The 21050-nt window shown below is 43.7% G+C and overlaps 1 long non-coding RNA gene across 5 annotated transcripts in view; it reads right to left on the reverse strand.

Annotated features, from left to right (window-relative positions):
- LOC307185422 overlaps positions 1 to 21050 on the reverse strand; it is a 348734-nt gene that overhangs the window by 210884 nt on the left and 116800 nt on the right. For 2 of the 5 annotated variants that reach the window (XR_013828067.1, XR_013828068.1), the window contains exon 2: positions 11668 to 11745. The exons of the other annotated variants lie outside the window; for them this stretch is intronic. This is a non-coding gene — a long non-coding RNA (uncharacterized lncRNA). The remainder of the gene's footprint in view (positions 1 to 11667; positions 11746 to 21050) is intronic. 5 annotated transcript variants of the gene reach the window in all.

Below are 21050 nucleotides of genomic sequence, written 5' to 3' on the forward strand. Positions count from 1 at the left end.
TATAAATGACAGCTATCGTCCAAAAATATACTGAACTAAGGATGCCAAGAGGACTTGAAAGCGGGGCAGAATTGCAGGAAACCGATTTCAGGAGGTAGACTGGAATTGCATTGAAAGCATAGGAAAAGAGGCAGAACGTCCACAATGATGCACTTGGCCAAAAAGGGCGTATGCGTTTTTTCCTGAATATATTCAGGAAAAAACGCATACGCCCTTTTTGGCCAACCAAGCAAGCTTGCAAAGGAAATCTGCACTACAATGAAGTCTCACTTCCCCCCGGTCAAAAGGGCCATCTGAAAAAAGTGTAAAATCCAGAAAGGCAGGACAGGCCATGGAGAACTGGGCGCCTTGTTATGCTGATGGGCGGGATGTAAATTGCCAACAGACACTCGGGAGAAGTGTATGGTGTTTCCTGAAACATCTAAAAAACAAAGCAACAGAGCCTAGGGCACTTCCACTTATGGTCCTATAGCTTAGGGAAATTAAAATCAAAAACACACAGCCACCCCAAAGTTTGGGACGCCTCTGTTTACAAGAACCTCGTTTACAGTACAAGTTCAACATCGCAGAATGTGAAAAATGGATAAAGAACTTGTGGTATTTACTTACAAAGCAATATCACTCAGCAATGAAATCTATGTCATCAGGTCCTTAGCAGCACAATGAGTGTATTCAGGTATGATGATTCTAACTGAAATAAGTCACACAGAAAAAGAAACATCATAAGATATCAGTAATACACGGAATGTAAACTTGGCTACACAGGAACTGAATTCCAAAACAGAACAGGGTCTCAAATTTAGAAAACCAACTTATGCTTGCTTAAGGATAAAGGTGAGTTGGGGTGCTGCATAAAACCAGAGATTCAAATGAGCACAGATAAAGTTCCTTAAGCCAAATATGGAATAGACAAGAGCTACTCCTTGCTCAACGAAATGGACTCAACACCGCATATTAAACGCCTAAGAATGTACCTGACTAGTAAGTATCTTAAAACCTATGGATTGCTATGTCTCCGAAAGAGAATCAAGCATGTGTACAGGGGCATAAACGCAGCAGTGATGGGATTGGAAAGTTTCGGTGAGCAAATGAAGACCCTTTGAAGTCATATTGCATGGTACCCATTCCACAGGTTTCAACTACCCAGGTTTAAGGTATTCTTCCTTCAGCCAAAACATACATGTGGAACCTAGAGTATGATCAACCATGTGATCGGGAGACGTGTTCAAATATGTCTCAGTTTTCGTACCCTGGTACTCGGTTGCAACAATCCAGACGCTTTACTAACACTCTCCCGACTTGGAGAGTCAGTCCCTTTACCCTCCTGTTTGGCCCAGTTTGCAATTTCTGCGGAAGATGAACAGGAATAGCGAGAACCAATGAGAGACTAGCTGGAGGTGTCTGGACGGGTAAATTTAACTCTCATTTCCCACCACGAGGAGGAAATAACCAAAGGCTCAGCGTGCCGTGCCGGAACCAGATTAAGGCCTGAAGCCATCCTGCGGTGTTGCGGCCAGGTCACAAGAAAGCGAGTTGAAGAAAGGAGCTCAGGGGCACTGTAATTCACAAACCTGCAGAGTTATAAATGACAGCTATCGTCCAAAAATATACTGAAGTAAGGCTGCCAAGAGGACTTGAAAGCGGGGCAGAATTGCAGGAAACAGATTTCAGGAGGTAGACTGGAATTGCACTGAAAGCATAGGAAAAGAGGCAGAACGTCCACAATGATGCACTTGGCCAAAAAGGGTGTATGCATTTTTTCCTGAATATATTCAGGAAGAAACGCATACGCACTTTTTGGCCAACCAAGCAAACTTGCAAAGGAAATCTGCACTACAATGAAGTCTCACTTCCCCCCGGTCAAAAGGGCCATCTGACAAAAGTGTAAAATCCAGAAAGGCAGGAAAGGCCATGGAGAACTGGGAGCCTATTATGCTGATGGGCGGGATGTAAATTGCCAACAGACACTCGGGAGAAGTGTATGGTGTTTCCAGAAACATCTAAAAAACAAAGCAACAGAGCCTAGGGCACTTCCACTTATGGTCCTATAGCTTAGGGAAATTAAAATCAAAAAGACACAGCCACCCCAAAGGTTTGGACGCCTCTGTTTACAAGAATCTCGTTTACAGTACAAGTTCATCATCACAGAATGTGAAAAATGGATAAAGAAGTTGTGGTATTTACTTACAAAGCAATATCACTCAGCAATGAAATCTATGTCATCAGGCCCTTAGCAGCACAATGAGTGGATTCAGGTATGATGATTCTAACTGAAATAAGTCACACAGAAAAAGAAACATCATAAGATATCAGTAATACACGGAATGTAAACTTGGCTACACAGGAACTGAATTCCAGAACAGAACAGGGTCTCAAATTTAGAAAACCACCTTATGCTTGCTTAAAGGTAAAGGTGAGTTGGGGTGCTGCATAAAACCAGAGATTGAAATGAGCACAGATAAAGTTCCTTAAGCCAATTATGGAACAGACAAGAGCTACTCCTTGCTCAACAAAATGGACCCAACACCCCATATTAAACGCCTAAGAATGTACCTGACTAGTAAGTATCTTAAAACCTATGGATTGCTATGTCTCCAAAAGAGAATCAAGCGTGTGTACAGGGCCATAAACGCAGCAGTGATAGGATTGGAGAGGTTCGGTGAGCAAATGAAGACCCTTTGAAGTCATATTGCATGGTACCCATTCCATGGGTTTCAACTACCCAGGTTTAAGGTATTCTTCCTTCAGCTAAAACATGCATGTGGAACCCAGAGTATGATCAACCGTGTGAATGGGAGACGTGTTCAAATATGTCTCAGTTTTCCTCCCCTGGTACTCGGGTGCAACATTCCAGACACTTTACTAACACTCTCCCCACTTGGAGAGTCAGCGCCTTTAACCTCCTGTTTGGCCCAGTTTGTAATTTCTGCGGAAGATGAACAGGAATAGGGAGAACCAATGAGAGACTAGCTGGAGGTGTCTGGACGGGCAAATTTAACTCTCATTTCCCACCAGGAAGAGGAAATAACCAAAGGCTCAGCGTGCCGTGCCGGAACCAGATTAGGGCCTGAAGCCATCCTGCGGTGTTGCGGCCAGCTCAAAAGAAAGCGAGTTGAAGAAAGGAGCTCAGGGGCACTGTAATTCACAAACCTGCAGAGTTATAAATGACAGCTATCGTCCAAAAATATACTGAAGTAAGGCTGCCAAGAGGACTTGAAAGCGGGGCAGAATTGCAGGAAACCGATTTCAGGAGGTAGACTGGAATTGCATTGAAAGCATAGGAAAAGAGGCAGAACGTCCACAATGATGCACTTGGCCAAAAAGGGCGTATGCGTTTTTTCCTGAATATATTCAGGAAAAAACGCATACGCCCTCTTTGGCCAACCAAGCAAGCTTGCAAAGGAAATCTGCACTACAATGAAGTCTCACTTCCCCCCGGTCAAAAGGGCCATCTGAAAAAAGTGTAAAATCCAGAAAGGCAGGACAGGCCATGGAGAACTGGGAGCCTTGTTATGCTGATGGGTGGGATGTAAATTGCCAACAGACACTCGGGAGAAGTGTATGGTGTTTCCTGAAACATCTAAAAAACAAAGCAACAGAGCCTAGGGCACTTCCACTTATGGTCCTATAGCTTAGGGAAATTAAAATCAAAAAGACACAGCCACCCCAAAGTTTGGGACGCCTCTGTTTACAAGAACCTCGTTTACTGTACAAGTTCAATTTCACAGAAAGTGAAAAATGGATAAAGAACTTGTGGTACTTACGTACAATGCAGTATCACTCAGCAATGAAATGTATGTCATCAGGCCCGTAGCAGCATAATGAGTGGATTCAGGTACGATGATTCTAACTGAAATAAGTCACACAGAAAAAGAAACATCATAAGATATCACTAATACACAGAATGTAAACTTGGCTACACAGGAACTGAATTCCAAAACAGAACAGGGTCTCAAATTTAGAAAACCAACTTACGCTTGCTTAACGGGAAAGGTGAGTTGGGGTGCTGCATAAAACCAGAGATTAAAATGAGCACAGGTAAAGTTCCTTAAGCCAAATATGGAATAGACAAGAGCTACTCCTTGCTCAACGAAATGGACTCAACACCCCATATTAAACGCCCAGGAATGTACCTGACTAGTAAGTACCTTAAAACCTATGGATTGCTATGTCTCCGAAAGAGAATCAAGCATGTGTACAGGGGCATAAACGCAGCAGTGATAGGATTGGAGAGGTTCGGTGAGCAAATGAAGACCCTTTGAAGTCATATTGCATTGTACCCATTCCACGGGTTTCAACTACCCAGGTTTAAGGTATTCTTCCTTCAGCCAAAACATGCATGTGGAACCTAGAGTATGATCAACCATGTGATCGGGAGACGTGTTACAATATGTCTCAGTTTCCGTACCCTGGTTACTCGGGTGCAACATTCCAGACGCTTTACTAACACTCTCCCGACTTGGAGAGTCAGTCCCTTTAACCTCCTGTTTGGCCCAGTTTGCAATTTCTGCGGAAGATGAATAGGAATAGCGAGAACCAATGAGAGACTAGCTGGAGGTGTCTGGACGGGCAAATTTAACTCTCATTTCCCACCAGGAAGAGGAATTAACCAAAGGCTCAGCGTGCCGTGCCGGAACCAGATTAGGGCCTGAAGCCATCCTGCGGTGTTGCGGCCAGGTCACAAGAAAGCGAGTTGAAGAAAGGAGCTCAGAGGCACTGTAATTCACAAACCTGCAGAGTTATAAATGACAGCTATCGTCCAAAAATATACTGAAGTAAGGCTGCCAAGAGGACTTGAAAGCGGGGCAGAATTGCAGGAAACCGATTTCAGGAGGTAGACTGGAATTGCATTGAAAGCATAGGAAAAGAGGCAGAACGTCCACAATGATGCACTTGGCCAAAAAGGGCGTATGCGTTTTTTCCTGAATATATTCAGGAAAAAACGCATACGCCCTTTTTGGCCAACCAAGCAAGCTTGCAAAGGAAATCTGCACTACAATGAAGTCTCACTTCCCCCAATTCAAAAGGGCCATCTGAAAAAAGTGTAAAATCCAGAAAGGCAGGACAGGCCATGGAGAACTGGGAGCCTTGTTATGCTGATGGGTGGGATGTAAATTGCCAACAGACACTCGGGAGAAGTGTATGGTGATTCCTGAAACATCTAAAAAACAAAGCAACAGAGCCTAGGGCACTTCCACTTATGGTCCTATAGCTTAGGGAAATTAAAATCAAAAAGACACAGCCACCCCAAAGTTTGGGACACCTCTGTTTACAAGAACCTAGTTTACAGTACAAGTTCAACATTGCAGAAAATGAAAAATGGATAAAGAAGTTGTGGTATTTACTTACAAAGCAATATCACTCAGCAATGAAATCTATGTCATCAGGCCCTTAGCAGCACAATGAGTGGATTCAGGTATGATGATTCTAACTGAAATAAGTCACACAGAAAAAGAAACATCATAAGATATCAGTAATACACGGAATGTAAACTTGGCTACACAGGAACTGAATTCCAGAACAGAACAGGGTCTCAAATTTAGAAAACCAACTTATGCTTGCTTAAGGGTAAAGGTGAGTTGGGGTGCTGCATAAAACCAGAGATTGAAATGAGCACACATAAAGATCCTTAAGCCAAATATGGAATAGACAAGAGCTACTCCTTGCTCAACGAAATGGACTCAACACCCCATATTAAACGCCTAAGAATGTACCTGACTAGTAAGTATCTTAAAACCTATGGATTGCTATGTCTCCGAAAGAGAATCAAGCGCGTGTACAGGGGCAAACACGCAGCAGTGATAGGATTGGAGAGGTTCGGTGAGCAAATGAAGACCCTTTGAAGTCATATTGCATGGTACCCATTCCACGGGTCTCAACTACCCAGGTTTAAGGTACTCTACCTTCAGCTAAAACATGCATGTGGAACCTAGAGTATGATCAACCATGTGATCGGGAGACGTGTTCAAATATGTCTCAGTTTTCGTCCCCTGGTACTCGGGTGCAACATTCCAGACGCTTTACTAACATTCTCCCCACTTGGAGAGTCAGCGCGTTTAACACCTGTTTGGCCCAGTTTGCAATTTCTGCGGAAGATGAACAGGAATAGCGAGAACCAATGAGAGACTAGCTGGAGGTGTCTGGACGGGCAAATTTAACTCTCATTTCCCACCAGGAAGAGGAAATAACCAAAGGCTCAACATGCCGTGCCGGAACCAGATTAAGGCCAAAAGCCATCCTGTGGTGTTGCGGCCAGCTCACAAGAAAGCGAGTTGAATAAAGGAGCTCAGGGGCACTGTAATTCACAAACCTGCAGAGTTATAAATGACAGCTATCGTCCAAAAATATACTGAAGTAAGGCTGCCAAGAGGACTTGAAAGCGGGGCAGAATTGCAGGAAACCGATTTCAGGAGGTAGACAGGAATTGCATTTCAAGAATAGGAAAAGAGTCAGAACGTCCACAATGATGCACTTGCCCAGAAAGGGCGTATGTGTTTTTTCCTGAATATATTCAGGAAAAAACGCATACGCCCTTTTTGGCCAACCAAGCAAACTTGCAAAGGAAATCTGCACTACAATGAAGTCTCACTTCCCGCCGGTCAAAAGGGCCATCTGAAAAAAGTGTAAAATCCAGAAAGGTAGGACAGGCCATGGAGAACTGGGAGCCTTGTTATGCTGATGGGCGGGATGTACATTGCCAACAGACACTCGGGAGAAGTGTATGGTGTTTCCTGAAACATCTAAAAAACAAAGCAACAGAGCCTAGGGCACTTCCACTTATGGTCCTATAGCTTAGGGAAATTAAAATCAAAAAGACACAGCCACCCCAAAGTTTGGGACGCCTCTGTTTACAAGAACCTCGTTTACCGTACAAGTTCAATATCACAGAAAGTGAAAAATGGATAAAGAACTTGTGGTACTTACGTACAATGCAGTATCACTCAGCAATGAAATCTATGTCATCAGGCCCGTAGCAGCATAATGAGTGGATTCAGGTACGATGATTCTAACTGAAATAAGTCACACAGAAAAAGAAACATCATAAGTTATCAGTAATACACGGAATGTAAACTTGGCTACACAGGAACTGAATTCCAAAACAGAACAGGGTCTCAAATTTAGAAAACAAACTTATGCTTGCTTAAGGGGAAAGGTGAGTTGGGGTGCTGCATAAAACCAGAGATTGAAATGAGCACAGATAAAGTTCCTTAAGCCAAATATGGAATAGACAAGAGCTACTCCTTGCTCAACGAAATGGACTCAACACCCCATATTAAACGCCTAAGAATGTACCTGACTAGTAAGTATCTTAAAACCTATGGATTGCTATGTCTCCAAAAGAGAATCAAGCATGTGTACAGGGCATAAACGCAGCAGTGATAGGATTGGAGTGGTTAGGTGAGCAAATGAAGACCCTTTGAAGTTATATTGTATGGTACCCATTTCACGGGTCTCAACTCTCCAGGTTTAAGGTATTCTTCCTTCAGCTAAAACATGCATGTCGAACCCAGAGTATGATCAACTGTGTGAACGGGAGACAAGTTCAAATATGTCTCAGTTTTCGTACCCTGGTACTCGGGTGCAACATTCCAGACGCTTTACTAACACTCTCCCCACTTGGACAGTCAGCGCCTTTAACCTCCTGTTTGGCACAGTTTGCAATTTCTGCGGAAGATGAACAGGAATAGCGAGAACCAATGAGAGACTAGCTGGAGGTGTCTGGACGGGCAAATTGAACTCTCATTTCCCACCAGGAAGAGGAAATAACCAAAGGCTCAGCGTGCCGTGCCGGAACCAGATTAGGGCCTGAAGCCATCCTGCGGTGTTGCGGCCAGCTCACAAGAAAGCGAGTTGAAGAAAGGAGCTCAGGGGCACTGTAATTCACAAACCTGCAGAGTTATAAATGACAGCTATCGTCCAAAAATATACTGAAGTAAGGCTGCCAAGAGGACTTGAAAGCGGGGCAGAATTGCAGGAAACCAATTTCAGGAGGTAGACTGGAATTGCATTGAAAGCATAGGAAAAGAGGCAGAACGTCCACAATGATGCACTTGGCCAAAATGGGCATATGCGTTTTTTCCTGAATATATTCAGGAAAAAACGCATACGCCCTTTTTGGCCAACCAAGCAAGCTTGCAAAGGAAATCTGCACTACAATGAAGTCTCACTTCCCCCCGGTCAAAAGGGCCATCTGAAAAAAGTGTAAAATCCAGAAAGGCAGGACAGGCCATGGAGAACTGGGAGCCTTGTTATGCTGATGGGCGGGATGTAAATTGCCAACAGACACTCGGGAGAAGTGTATGGTGTTTCCTGAAACATCTAAAAAACAAAGCAACAGAGTCTAGGGCACGTCCACTTATGGTCCTATAGCTTAGGGAAATTAAAATCAAAAAGACACAGCGACCCCAAAGTTTGGGACGCCTCTGTTTACAAGAACCTCGTTTACCGTACAAGTTCAATATCACAGAAAGTGAAAAATGGATAAAGAACTTGTGGTACTTAAGTACAATGCAGTATCACTCAGCAATGATATCTATGTCATCAGGCCCATAGCAGCATAATGAGTCGATTAAGGTAAGATGATTCTAACTGAAATAAGTCACACAGAAAAAGAAACATCATAAGATATCACTAATACACGGAATGTAAACTTGGCTACACAGGAACTGCATTCCAGAACAGAAAAGGGTCTCAAATTTAGAAAACCAACTTATGCTTGCTTAAGGGTAAAGGTGAGTTGGGGTGCTGCATAAAACCAGAGATTGAAATGAGCACAGATAAAATTCCTTAAGCCAAATATGGAATAGACAAGAGCTACTCCTTGCTCAACGAAATGGACTCAACACCCCATATTAAACGCCCAGGAATGTACCTGACTAGTAAGTACCTTAAAACCTATGGATTGCTATGTCTCCGAAAGAGAATCAAGCATGTGTACAGGGGCATAAACGCAGCAGTGATAGGATTGGAGAGGTTCGGTGAGCAAATGAAGACCCTTTGAAGTCATATTGCATGGTACCCATTCCACGGGTTTCAACTACCCAGGTTTAAGGTATTCTTCCTTCAGCTAAAACATGCATGTGGAACCTAGAGTATGATCAACCATGTGATCAGGAGACGTGTTCAAATATGTCTCAGTTTTCGTACCCTGGTACTCGGGTGCAACATTCCAGACGCTTTACTAACACTCTCCCGACATGGAGAGTCAGTCCCTTTAACCTCCTGTTTGGCCCAGTTTGCAATTTCTGCGGAAGATTAACAGGAATAGGGAGAACCAATGAGAGACTAGCTGGAGGTGTCTGGACGGGCAAATTTAACTCTCATTTCCCACCAGGAAGAGGAATTAACCAAAGGCTCAGCGTGCCGTGCCGGAACCAGATTAGGGCCTGAAGCCGTCCTGCGGTGTTGCGGCCAGCTCAAAAGAAAGCGAGTTGAAGAAAGGAGCTCAGGGGCACTGTAATTCACAAACCTGCAGAGTTATAAATGACAGCTATCGTCCAAAAATATACTGAAGTAAGGCTGCCAAGAGGACTTGAAAGCGGGGCAGAATTGCAGGAAACCGATTTCAGGAGGTAGACTGGAATTGCATTGAAAGCATAGGAAAAGAGGCAGAACGTCCACAATGATGCTCTTGGCCAAAAAGGGCGTATGCGTTTTTTCCTGAATATATTCAGGAAAAAACGCATACGCACTTTTTGGCCAACCAAGCAAGCTTGCAAAGGAAATCTGCACTACAATGAAGTCTCACTTCCCCCCGGTCAAAAGGGCCATCTGAAAAAAGTGTAAAATCCAGAAAGGCAGGACAGGCCATGGAGAACTGGGAGCCTTGTTATGCTGATGGGCGGGATGTAAATTGCCAACAGACACTCGGGAGAAGTGTATGGTGTTTCCTGAAACATCTAAAAAACAAAGCAACAGAGCCTAGGGCACTTCCACTTATGGTCCTATAGCTTAGGGAAATTAAACTCAAAAAGACACAGCCACCCCAAAGTTTGGGACGCCTCTGTTTACAAGAACCTCGTTTACCGTACAAGTTCAATATCACAGAAAGTGAAAAATGGATAAAGAACTTCTGGTACTTACGTACAATGCAGTATCACTCAGCAATGAAATCTATGTCATCAGGCCCGTAGCAGCATAATGAGTGGATTCAGGTACGATGATTCTAACTGAAATAAGTCACACAGAAAAAGAAACATCATAATATATCAGTAATACACGGAATGTAAACTTGGCTACACAGGAACTGAATTACAGAACAGAACAGGGTCTCAAATTTAGAAAACCAACTTATGCTTGCTTAAGGGGAAAGGTGAGTTGGGGTGCTGCATAAAACCAGAGATTGAAATGAGCACAGATAAAGTTCCTTAAGCCAAATATGGAATAGACAAGAGCTACTCCTTGCTCAACGAAATGGACTCAACACCCCATATTAAACACCTAAGAATGTACCTGACTAGTAAGTATCTTAAAACCTATGGATTGCTATGTCTCCAAAAGAGAATCAAGCGTGTGTACAGGGGCATAAACGCAGCAGTGATAGGATTGGAGAGGTTTGGTGAGCAAATGAAGACCCTTTTAAGTCATATTGCATGGTACCCATTACACGGGTCTCAACTCTCCAGGTTTAAGGTATTCTTCCTTCAGCTAAAACATGCATGTGGAACCCAGAGTATGATCAACCGTGTGAACTGGAGACGTGTTCAAATATGTCTCAGTTTTCCTCCCCTGGTACTCGGGTGCAATATTCCAGATGCTTTACTAACACTGTCCCCACTTGGAGATTCAGCGCCTTTAACCTCCTGTTTGGCCCAGTTTGCAATTTCTGCGGAAGATGAACAGGAATAGGGAGAACCAATGAGACACTAGCTGGAGGTGTTTGGACGGGCAAATTTAACTCTCATTTCCCACCAGGAAGAGGAAATAACCAAAGGCTCAGCGTGCCGTGCCGGAACCAGATTTGGGCCTGAAGCAATCCTGCAGTGTTGCGGCCAGGTCACAAGAAAGCGAGTTGAAGAAAGGAGCTCAGGGGCACTGTAATTCACAAACCTGCAGAGTTATAAATGACAGCTATAGTCCAAAAATATACTGAAGTAAGGCTGCCAAGAGGACTTGAAAGCGGGGCAGAATTGCAGGAAACCGATTTCAGGAGGTAGACTGGAATTGCATTGAAAGCATAGGAAAAGAGGCAGAACGTCCACAATGATGCACTTGGCCAAAAAGGGCGTATGCGTTTTTTCCTGAATATATTCAGGAAAAAACGCATACGCCCTTTTTGGCCAACCAAGCAAGCTTGCAAAGGAAATCTGCACTACAATGAAGTCTCACTCCCCCCCGGTCAAAAGGGCCATCTGAAAAAAGTATAAAATCCAGAAAGGCAGGACAGGCCATGGAGAACTGGGAGCCTTGTTATGCTGATGGGCGGGATGTAAATTGCCAACAGACACTTTGGAGAAGTGTATGGTGTTTCCTGAAACATCTAAAAAACAAAGCAACAGAGCCTAGGGCACTTCCACTTATGGTCCTATAGCTTAGGGAAATTAAAATCAAAAAGACACAGCCACCCCAAAGTTTGGGACGCCTCTGTTTACAAGAACCTCGTTTACAGTACAAGTTCAACATCGCAGAAAGTGAAAAATGGATAAAGAAGTTGTGGTATTTACTTACAAAGCAATATCACTCAGCAATGAAATCTATGTCATGAGGCCCTTAGCAGCACAGTGAGTGGATTCAGGTATGATGATTCTAAATGAAATAAGTCACACAGAAAAAGAAACATCATAAAATATCACTAATACACGGAATGTAAACTTGGCTACACAGGAGCTGAATTCCAAAACAGAACAGGGTCTCATATTTAGAAAACCAACTTATGCTTGCTTAAGGGGAAAGGTGAGTTGGGGTGCTGCATAAAACCAGAGATTGAAATGAGCACAGATAAAGTTCCTTAAGCCAAATATGGAATAGACAAGAGCTACTCCTTGCTCAACGAAATGGACTCAACACCCCATATTAAACGCCTAAGAATGTACCTGACTAGTAAGTATCTTAAAAGATTGCTATGTCTCCAAAAGAGAATGAAGCATGTGTACAGGGGCATAAACGCAGCAGTGATAGGATTGGAGAGGTTCGGTGAGCAAATGAAGACCCTTTGAAGTCATATTGCATGGTACCCATTCCACGGGTTTCAACTACCCAGGTTTAAGGTATTCTTCCTTCAGCTAAAACATGCATGTGGAACCCAGAGTATGATCAACCGTGTGAACTGGAGACGTGTTCAAATATGTCTCAGTTTTCCTCCCCTGGTACTCGGGTGCAATATTCCAGATGCTTTACTAACACTCTCCCCACTTGGAGGTTCAGCGCCTTTAACCTCCTGTTTGGCCCAGTTTGCAATTTCTGCGGAAGATGAACAGGAATAGGGAGAACCAATGAGAGACTAGCTGGAGGTGTCTGGACGGGCAAATTTAACTCTCATTTCCCACCAGGAAGAGGAAATAACCAAAGGCTCAGCGTGCCGTGCCGGAACCAGATTAGGGCCTGAAGCCATCCTGCGGTGTTGCGGCCAGGTCACAAGAAAGCGAGTTGAAGAAAGGAGCTTAGGGGCACTGTAATTCACAAACCTGCAGAGTTATAAATGACAGCAATCGTCCAAAAATATACTGAAGTAAGGCTGCCAAGAGGACTTGAAAGCGGGGCAGAATTGCAGGAAACCGATTTCAGGAGGTAGACTGGAATTGCATTGAAAGCATAGGAAAAGAGGCAGAACGACCACAATGATGCACTTGGCCAAAAAGGGCGTATGCGTTTTTTCCTGAATATATTCAGGAAAAAACACATACGCCCTTTTTGGCCAACCAAGCAAGCTTGCAAAGGAAATCTGCACTACAATGAAGTCTCACTTCCCCCCGGTCAAAAGGGCCATCTGAAAAAAGTGTAAAATCCAGAAAGGCAGGACAGGCCATGGAGAACTGGGAGCCTTGTTATGCTGATGGGCGGGATGTAAATTGCCAACAGACACTGGGAAGAAGTGTATGGTGTTTCCTAAAACATCTAAAAAACAAAGCAACAGAGCCTAGGGCATATCCACTTATGGTCCTATAGCTTAGGGAAATTAAAATCAAAAAGACACAGCCACCGAAAGTTTGGGATGCCTCTGTTTACAAGAACCTCATTTACGGTACAATTTCAATATCACAGAAAGTGAAAAATGGATAAAGAAGTTGTGGTACTTACGTACAATGCAGTATCACTCAGCAATGAAATCTATGTCATCAGGCCCGTAGCAGCATAATGAGTGGATTCAGGTACGATGATTCTAATTGAAATAAGCCACACAGAAACAGAAACATCATAAGATATCACTAATACACGGAATGTAAACTTGGCTACACAGGAACTGAATTCCAAAACAGAACAGGGTCTCAAATTTAGAAAACCAACTTCTGCTTGCTTAAGGGTAAATGTGAATTGGGGTGCTGCATAAAACCAGAGATTGAAATGAGCACAGATAAAGTTCCTTAAGCCAAATATGGAATAGACAAGAGCTACTCCTTGCTCAACGAAATGGACTCAACACCCCATATTAAACGCCTAAGAATGTACCTGACTAGTAAGTATCTTAAAACGTATGGATTGCTATATCTCCAAAAGAGAATCAAGCGTGTGTACAGGGGCATAAACGCAGCAGTGATAGGATTGGAGAGGTTCGGTGAGCAAATGAAGACCCTTTGAAGTCATATTGCATGGTACCCATTCCACGGGTCTCAACTCTCCAGGTTTAAGGTATTCTTCCTTCAGGTAAAACATGCATGTGGAACCCAGAGTATGATCAACCGTGTGAACGGGAGACGTGTTCAAATATGTCTCAGTTTTCGTACCCTGGTACTTGGGTGCAACATTCCAGACGCTTTACTAACACTCTCCCCACTTGGAGAGTCAGAGCCTATAACCTCCTGTTTGGCCCAGTTTGCAATTTCTGCGGAAGATGAACAGGAATAGGGAGAACCAATGAGAGACTAGCTGGAGGTGTCTGGAACTGCAGATTTAACTCTCATTTCCCACCAGGAAGAGGAATTAACCAAAGGCTCAGCGTGCCGTGCCGTAACCCGATTAGGGCCTGAAGCCATCCTGCGGTGTTGCGGCCAGCTCAAAAGAAAGCGAGTTGAAGAAAGGAGCTCAGGGGCACTGTAATTCACAAACCTGCAGAGTTATAAATGACAGCTATCGTCCAAAAATATACTGAAGTAAGGCTGCCAAGAGGACTTGAAAGCGGGGCAGAATTGCAGGAAACCGATTTCAGGAGGTAGACTGGAATTGCATTGAAAGCATAGGAAAAGAGGCAGAACGTCCACAATGATGCACTTGGCCAAAAATGGCGTATGCGTTTTTTCCTGAATATATTCAGGAAAAAACGCATACGCCCTTTTTGGTCAACCAAGCAAGCTTGCAAAGGAAATCTGCACTACAATGAAGTCTCACTTCCCCCCGGTCAAAAGGGCCATCTGAAAAAAGTGTAAAATCCAGAAAGGCAGGACAGGCCATGGAGAACTGGGAACCTTGTTATGCTGATGGGCAGGATGTAAATTGCCAACAGACACTCTGGAGAAGTGTATGGTGTTTCCTGAAACATCTAAAAAACAAAGCAACAGAGCCTAGGGCACTTCCACTTATAGTCCTATAGCTTAGGGAAATTAAAATCAAAAAGACACAGCCACCCCAAAGTTCGGGACAACTCTGTTTACAAGAACCTCGTTTACAGTACAAGTTCAACATCGCAGAAAGTGAAAAATGGATAAAGAATTTGTGGTATTACTTACAAAGCAATATCACTCAGCAATGAAATCTATGTCATCAGGCCCTTAGAAGCACAATGAGTGGATTGAGGTATGATGATTCTAACTGAAATAAGTCACACAGAAAAAGAAACATCATAAGATATCACTAATACACGGAATGTAAACTTGGCTACACAGGAACTGAATTACAGAACAGAACAGGGTCTCAAATTTAGAAAACCAACTTATGCTTGCTTAAGGGGAAAGGTGAGTTGGGGTGCTGCATAAAACCAGAGATTGAAATGATCACAGATAAATTTCCTTAAGCCAAATATGGAATAGACAAGAGCTACTCCTTGCTCATTTAAATGGACTCAACACCCCATATTAAACGCCTAAGAATGTACCTGACTAGTAAGTATCTTAAAACCTATGGATTGCTATGTCTCCAAAAGAGAATCAGGGGTGTGTACAGGGGTATAATCGCAGCAGTGATAGGATTGGAGAGGTTCAGTGAGCAAATGAAGACCCTTTGAAGTCATATTGCATGGTACCCATTACACGGGTCTCAACTCTCCAGGTTTAAGGTATTCTTCCTTCAGCTAAAACATGCATGTGGAACCCAGAGTATGATCAACCGTGTGAACGGGAGAGGTGTTCAAATATGTCTCAGTTTTCCTCCCCTGGTACTCGGGTGCAACATTCCAGACGCTTTACTAACACTCTCCCCACTTGGAGAGTCAGGTCCTTTAACCTCCTGTTTGCCCAGTTTGCAATTTCTGCGGAAGATGAACAGGAATAGGGAGAACCGATGAGAGACTAGCTGGAGGTGTCTGGACGGGCAAATTTATCTCTCATTTCCCACCAGGAAGAGGAATTAACCAAAGGCTCAGTGTGCCGTGCCGGAACCAGATTAGGGCCTGAAGCCATCCTGCGGTGTTGCGGCCAGCTCACAAGAAAGCGAGTTGAAGAAAGGAGCTCAGGGGCACTGTAATTCACAAACCTGCAGAGTTATAAATGACAGCTATCGTCCAAAAATATACTGAAGTAAGGCTGCCAAGAGGACTTGAAAGCGGGGCAGAATTGCAGGAAACCGATTTCAGGAGGTAGACTGGAATTGCATTGAAAGCATAGGAAAAGAGGCAGAACGTCCACAATGATGCACTTGGCCAAAAAGGGCGTATGCGTTTTTTCCTGAATATATTCAGGAAAAAACGCATACGCCCTTTTTGGCCAACCAAGCAAGCTTGCAAAGGAAATCTGCACTACAATGAAGTCTCACTTCCCCCCGGTCAAAAGGGCCATCTGGAAAAAGTGTAAATACCAGAAAGGCAGGACAGGCCATGGAGAACTGGGAGCCTTGTTATGCTGATGGGCGGGATGTAAATTGCCAACAGACACTCGGGAGAAGTGTATGGTGTTTCCTGAAACATCTAAAAAACAAAGCAACAGAGCCTAGGGCACTTCCACTTATGGTCCTATAGCTTAGGGAAATTAAAATCAAAAAGACACAGCCACCCCAAACTTTGGGACGCCTCTGTTTACAAGAATCTCGTTTACCGTACAAGTTCAATATCACAGAAAGTGAAAAATGGATAAAGAACTTGTGGTAGTTACGTTCAATGCAGTATCACTCAGCAATGAAATCTATGTTATCAGGCCCGTATCAGCATTATGAGTGGATTCAGGTACGAGGATTCTAACTGAAATAAGTCACACAGAAAAAGAAACATCATAAGATATCAGTAATACACGGAATGTAAACTTGGCTACACAGGAACTGAATTACAGAACAGAACAGGGTCTCAAATTTAGGAAACCAACTTATGCTTGCTTAAGGGAAAAGGTGAGTTGGGGTGCTGCATAAAACCAGAGATTGAAATGAGCACAGATAAAATTCCTTAAGCCAAATATGAAATAGACAAGAGGTACTCTTTGCTCAACGAAATGGACTCAACACCGCATATTAAACGCCTAAGAATGTACCGGACTAGTAAGTATCTTAAAACCTATGGATTGCTATGTCTCCGAAAGAGAATCAAGCATGTGTACAGGGGCATAAACGCGGCAGTGATAGGATTGGAGAGGTTCGGTGAGCAAATGAAGACCCTTTGAAGTCATATTGCATGGTACCCATTCCACGGGTTTCAACTACCCAGGTTTAAGGTCTTCTTCCTTCAGCTAAAACATGCATGTGGAACCTAGAGTATGATAAACCATGTGATCGCGAGACGTGTTCAAATATGTCTCAGATTTCCTCCCCTGGTACTCGGGTGCAACATTCCAGACGCTTTACTAACACTCTCCCCACTTGGAGAGTCAGCGCCTTTAACCTCCTGTTTGGCCCAGTTTGCAATTTCTGCGGAAGATGAACAGGAATAGGGAGAACCAATGAGAGACTAGCTGGAGGTGTCTGGACGGGCAAATTTAACTCTCATTTCCCACCAGGAAGAGGAATTAACCAAAGGTTCAGCGTGCCGTGCCGGAACCAGATTAGGGCCTGAAGCCATCCTGCGGTGTTGCGGCCAGCTCACAAGAAAGCGACTTGAAGAAAGGAGCTCAGGGGCACTGTAATTCACAAACCTGCAGAGTTATAAATGACAGCTATCGTCCAAAAATATACTGAAGTAAGGCTGCCAACAGGACTTGAAAGCGGGGCAGAATTGCAGGAAAGCGATTTCAGGAGGTAGACTGGAATTGCATTGAAAGCATAGGAAAAGAGGCAGAACGTCCACAATGATGCACTTGGCCAAAAAGGGCGTATGCGTTTTTTCCTGAATATATTCAGGAAAAAACGCATACGCCCTTTTTGGCCAACCAAGCAAGCTTGCAAAGGAAATCTGCACTACAATGAAGTCTCACTTCCCCCCGGTCAAAAGGGCAATCTGAAAAAAGTGTAAAATCCAGAAAGGCAGGACAGGCCATGGAGAACTGAGAGCCTTGTTATGCTGATGGGCGGGATGTAAATTGCCAACAGACACTGGGGAGAAGTGTATGGTGTTTCCTGAAACATCTAAAAAACAAAGCAACAGAGCCTAGGGCACTTCCACTTATGGTCCTATAGCTTAGGGAAATTAAAAACAAAAAGTCACAGCCACCCCAAAGTTTGGAACGGCTCTGTTTACAAGAAACTCGTTTACAGTACAAGTTCAGCATCGCAGAAAGTGAAAAATGGATAAAAATGTTGTGGTATTTACTTACAAAGCAATATCACTCAGAAATGAAATCTATGTCATCAGGCCCTTAGCAGCACAATGAGTGGATTCAGGTACGATGACTCTAACTGAAATAAGTGACACAGAAAAAGAAACATCATAAGATATCACTAATACACGGAATGTAAACTTGGCTACACAGGAACTGAATTACAGAACAGAACAGGGTCTCAAATTTAGAAAACCATCTTATGCTTGCTTAAGGGTAAAGGTGAGTTGGGGTGCTGCATAAAACCAGAGATTGAAATGAGCACAGATAAAGTTCCTTAAGCCAAATATGGAATAGACAAGAGCTACTCCTTGCTCAACGAAATGGACTCAACACCCCATATTAAACGCCTAAGAATGTACCTGACTTGTAAGTATCTTAAAACCTATGCATTGCTATGTCTCCAAAGAGAATCAAGCGTCTGTTCAGGGGCATAAATGCAGCAGTGATAGGACTGGAGAGGTTCGGTGAGCAAATGAAGACCCTTTGAAGTCATATTGCATGGTACCCATTCCACGGGTTTCAACTACCCAGGTTTAAGGTATTCTTCCTTCAGCTAAAACATGCATGTGGAACCCAGAGTATGATCAACCGTGCGAACGGGAGACGTGTTCAAATATGTCTAACTTTTCCTCCCCTTGTACTCGGGTGCAACATTCCAGACGCTTCACTAACACTCTCCCCACTTGGAGAGTCAGCGCCTTTAACCTCCTGTTTGGCCCAGTTTGCAATTTCTCCGGAAGATGAACAGGAATATGGAGAACCATTGAGAGACTAGCTGGAGGTGTCTGGACGGGCAAATTTAACTCTCATTTCCCACCAGGAAGAGGAAATAATCAAAGCCTCAGCGTGCTGTGTCGGAACCAGATTAGGGCCTGAAGCCATCCTGTGGTGTTGCGGCCAGGTCACAAGAAAGCGAGTTGAAGAAAGGAGCTCAGGGGCACTGTAATTCACAAACCTGCAGAGTTATAAATGACAGCTATCGTCCAAAAATATACTGAAGTAAGGCTGCCAAGAGGACTTGAAAGCGGGGCAGAATTGCAGGAAACTGATTTCAGGAGTTAGACTGGAATTAAATTGAAAGCATAGGAAAAGAGGCAGAACGTCCACAATGATGCACTTGGCCAAAAAGGGCGTATGCGTTTTTTCCTGAATATATTCAGGAAAAAACGCATACGCCCTTTTTGGCCAACCAAGCAAGCTTGCAAAGGAAATCTGCACTACAATGAAGTCTCACTTCCCCCCGGTCAAAAGGGCCATCTGAAAAAAGTGTAAAATCCAGAAAGGCAGGACAGGCCATGGAGAACTGGGAGCCTTGTTATGCTGATGGGCGGGATGTAAATTGCCAACAGACACTCAGGAGAAGTGTATGGTGTTTCCTGAGACATCTTAAAAACAAAGCAACAGAACCTAGGGCACTTCCACTTATGGTCCTATAGCTTAGGGAAATTAAAATCGAAAAGACACAGCCACCCCAAAGTTTGGGACGCCTCTGTTTACAAGAACCTCGTTTACAGTACAAGTTCAACATCGCAGAAAGTGAAAAATGGATAAAGAAGTTGTGGTATTTACTTACAAAGCAATATCACTCAGCAATGAAATCTATGTCATCAGGCCCTTAGCAGCACAATGAGTGGATTCAGGTATGATGATTCTAACTGAAATAAGTCACACAGAAAAAGAAACATCATAAGATATCAGTAATACACGGAATGTAAACTTGGCTACACAGGAAATGAATTACAGAACAGAAGAGGGTCTCAAATTTAGAAAACCAACTTATGCTTGCTTAAGGGGAAAGGTGAGTTGGGGTGCTCTATGAAATCAGAGATTGAAATGAGAACAGATAAAGTTCCTTAAGCCAAATATGGAATAGACAAGAGCTACTCCTTGCTCAACGAAATGGACTCAACACCGCATATTAAACGCCAAAGTATGTAACTGACTAGTAAGTATGTTAAAACCTATGGATTGCTATGTCTCCGAAAGAGAATCAAGCATGTGTACAGGGGCATAAACGCAGCAGTGATAGGATTGGAGAGGTTCGGTGAACAAATGAAGACCCTTTGAAGTCATATTGCATGGTACCCATTCCACGGGTTTCAACTACCCAGGTTTAAGGTATTCTTCCTTCAGCTAAAACATGCATGTGGAACCTAGAGTATTATCAACCATGTGATCGGGAGACGTGTTCAAATATGTCTCAGTTTTCGTACCCTGGGACTCGGGTGCAACATTCCAATCGCTTTACTAACACTCTTCCGACTTGGAGAGTCAGTCCCTTTAACCTGTTTGGCCCAGTTTGCAATTTCTGCGGAAGATGAACAGGAATAGCAAGAACCAATGAGAGACTAGCTGGAGGTGTCTGGACGGGCAAATTTAACTCTCATTTCCCACCAGGAAGAGGAATTAACCAAAGGCTAAGCATGCCGTGCCGGAACCAGATTAGGGCCTGTAGCCATCCTGCGGTATTGCGGCCAGGTCACAAGAAAGCGAGTTGAAGAAAGGAGCTCAGGGGCACTGTAATTCACAAACCTGCAGAGTTATAAATGACAGCTATCGTCCAAAAATATACTGAAGTAAGGCTGCCAAGAGGACTTGAAAGCGGGGCAGAATTGCAGGAAACCGATTTCAGGAGGTAGACTGGAATTGCATTGAAAGCATAGGAAAAGAGGCAGAACGTCCACAATGATGCACTTGGCCAAAAAGGGCGTATGCGTTTTTTCCTGAATATATTCAGGAAAAAACGCATACGCCCTTTTTGGCCAACCAAGCAAGCTTGCAAAGGAAATCTGCACTACAATGAAGTCTCACTTCCCCCCGGTCAAAAGGGCCATCTGAAAAAAGTGTAAAATCCAGAAAGGCAGGACAGGCCATGGAGAACTGGGAGCCTTGTTATGCTGATGGGCGGGATGTAAATTGCCAACAGACACTTGGGAGAAGTGTATGGTGTTTCCTTAAACATCTAAAAAACAAAGCAACAGAGCCTAGGGCACTTCCACTTATGGTCCTATAGCTTAGGGAAATTAAAATCAAAAACACACAGCCACCCCAAAGTTTGGGACGCCT

This window comes from Stenella coeruleoalba (assembly GCF_951394435.1).
Source record: "Stenella coeruleoalba genome assembly, chromosome: 4".
NCBI classification, from domain to species: Eukaryota; Metazoa; Chordata; class Mammalia; order Artiodactyla; family Delphinidae; genus Stenella; species Stenella coeruleoalba.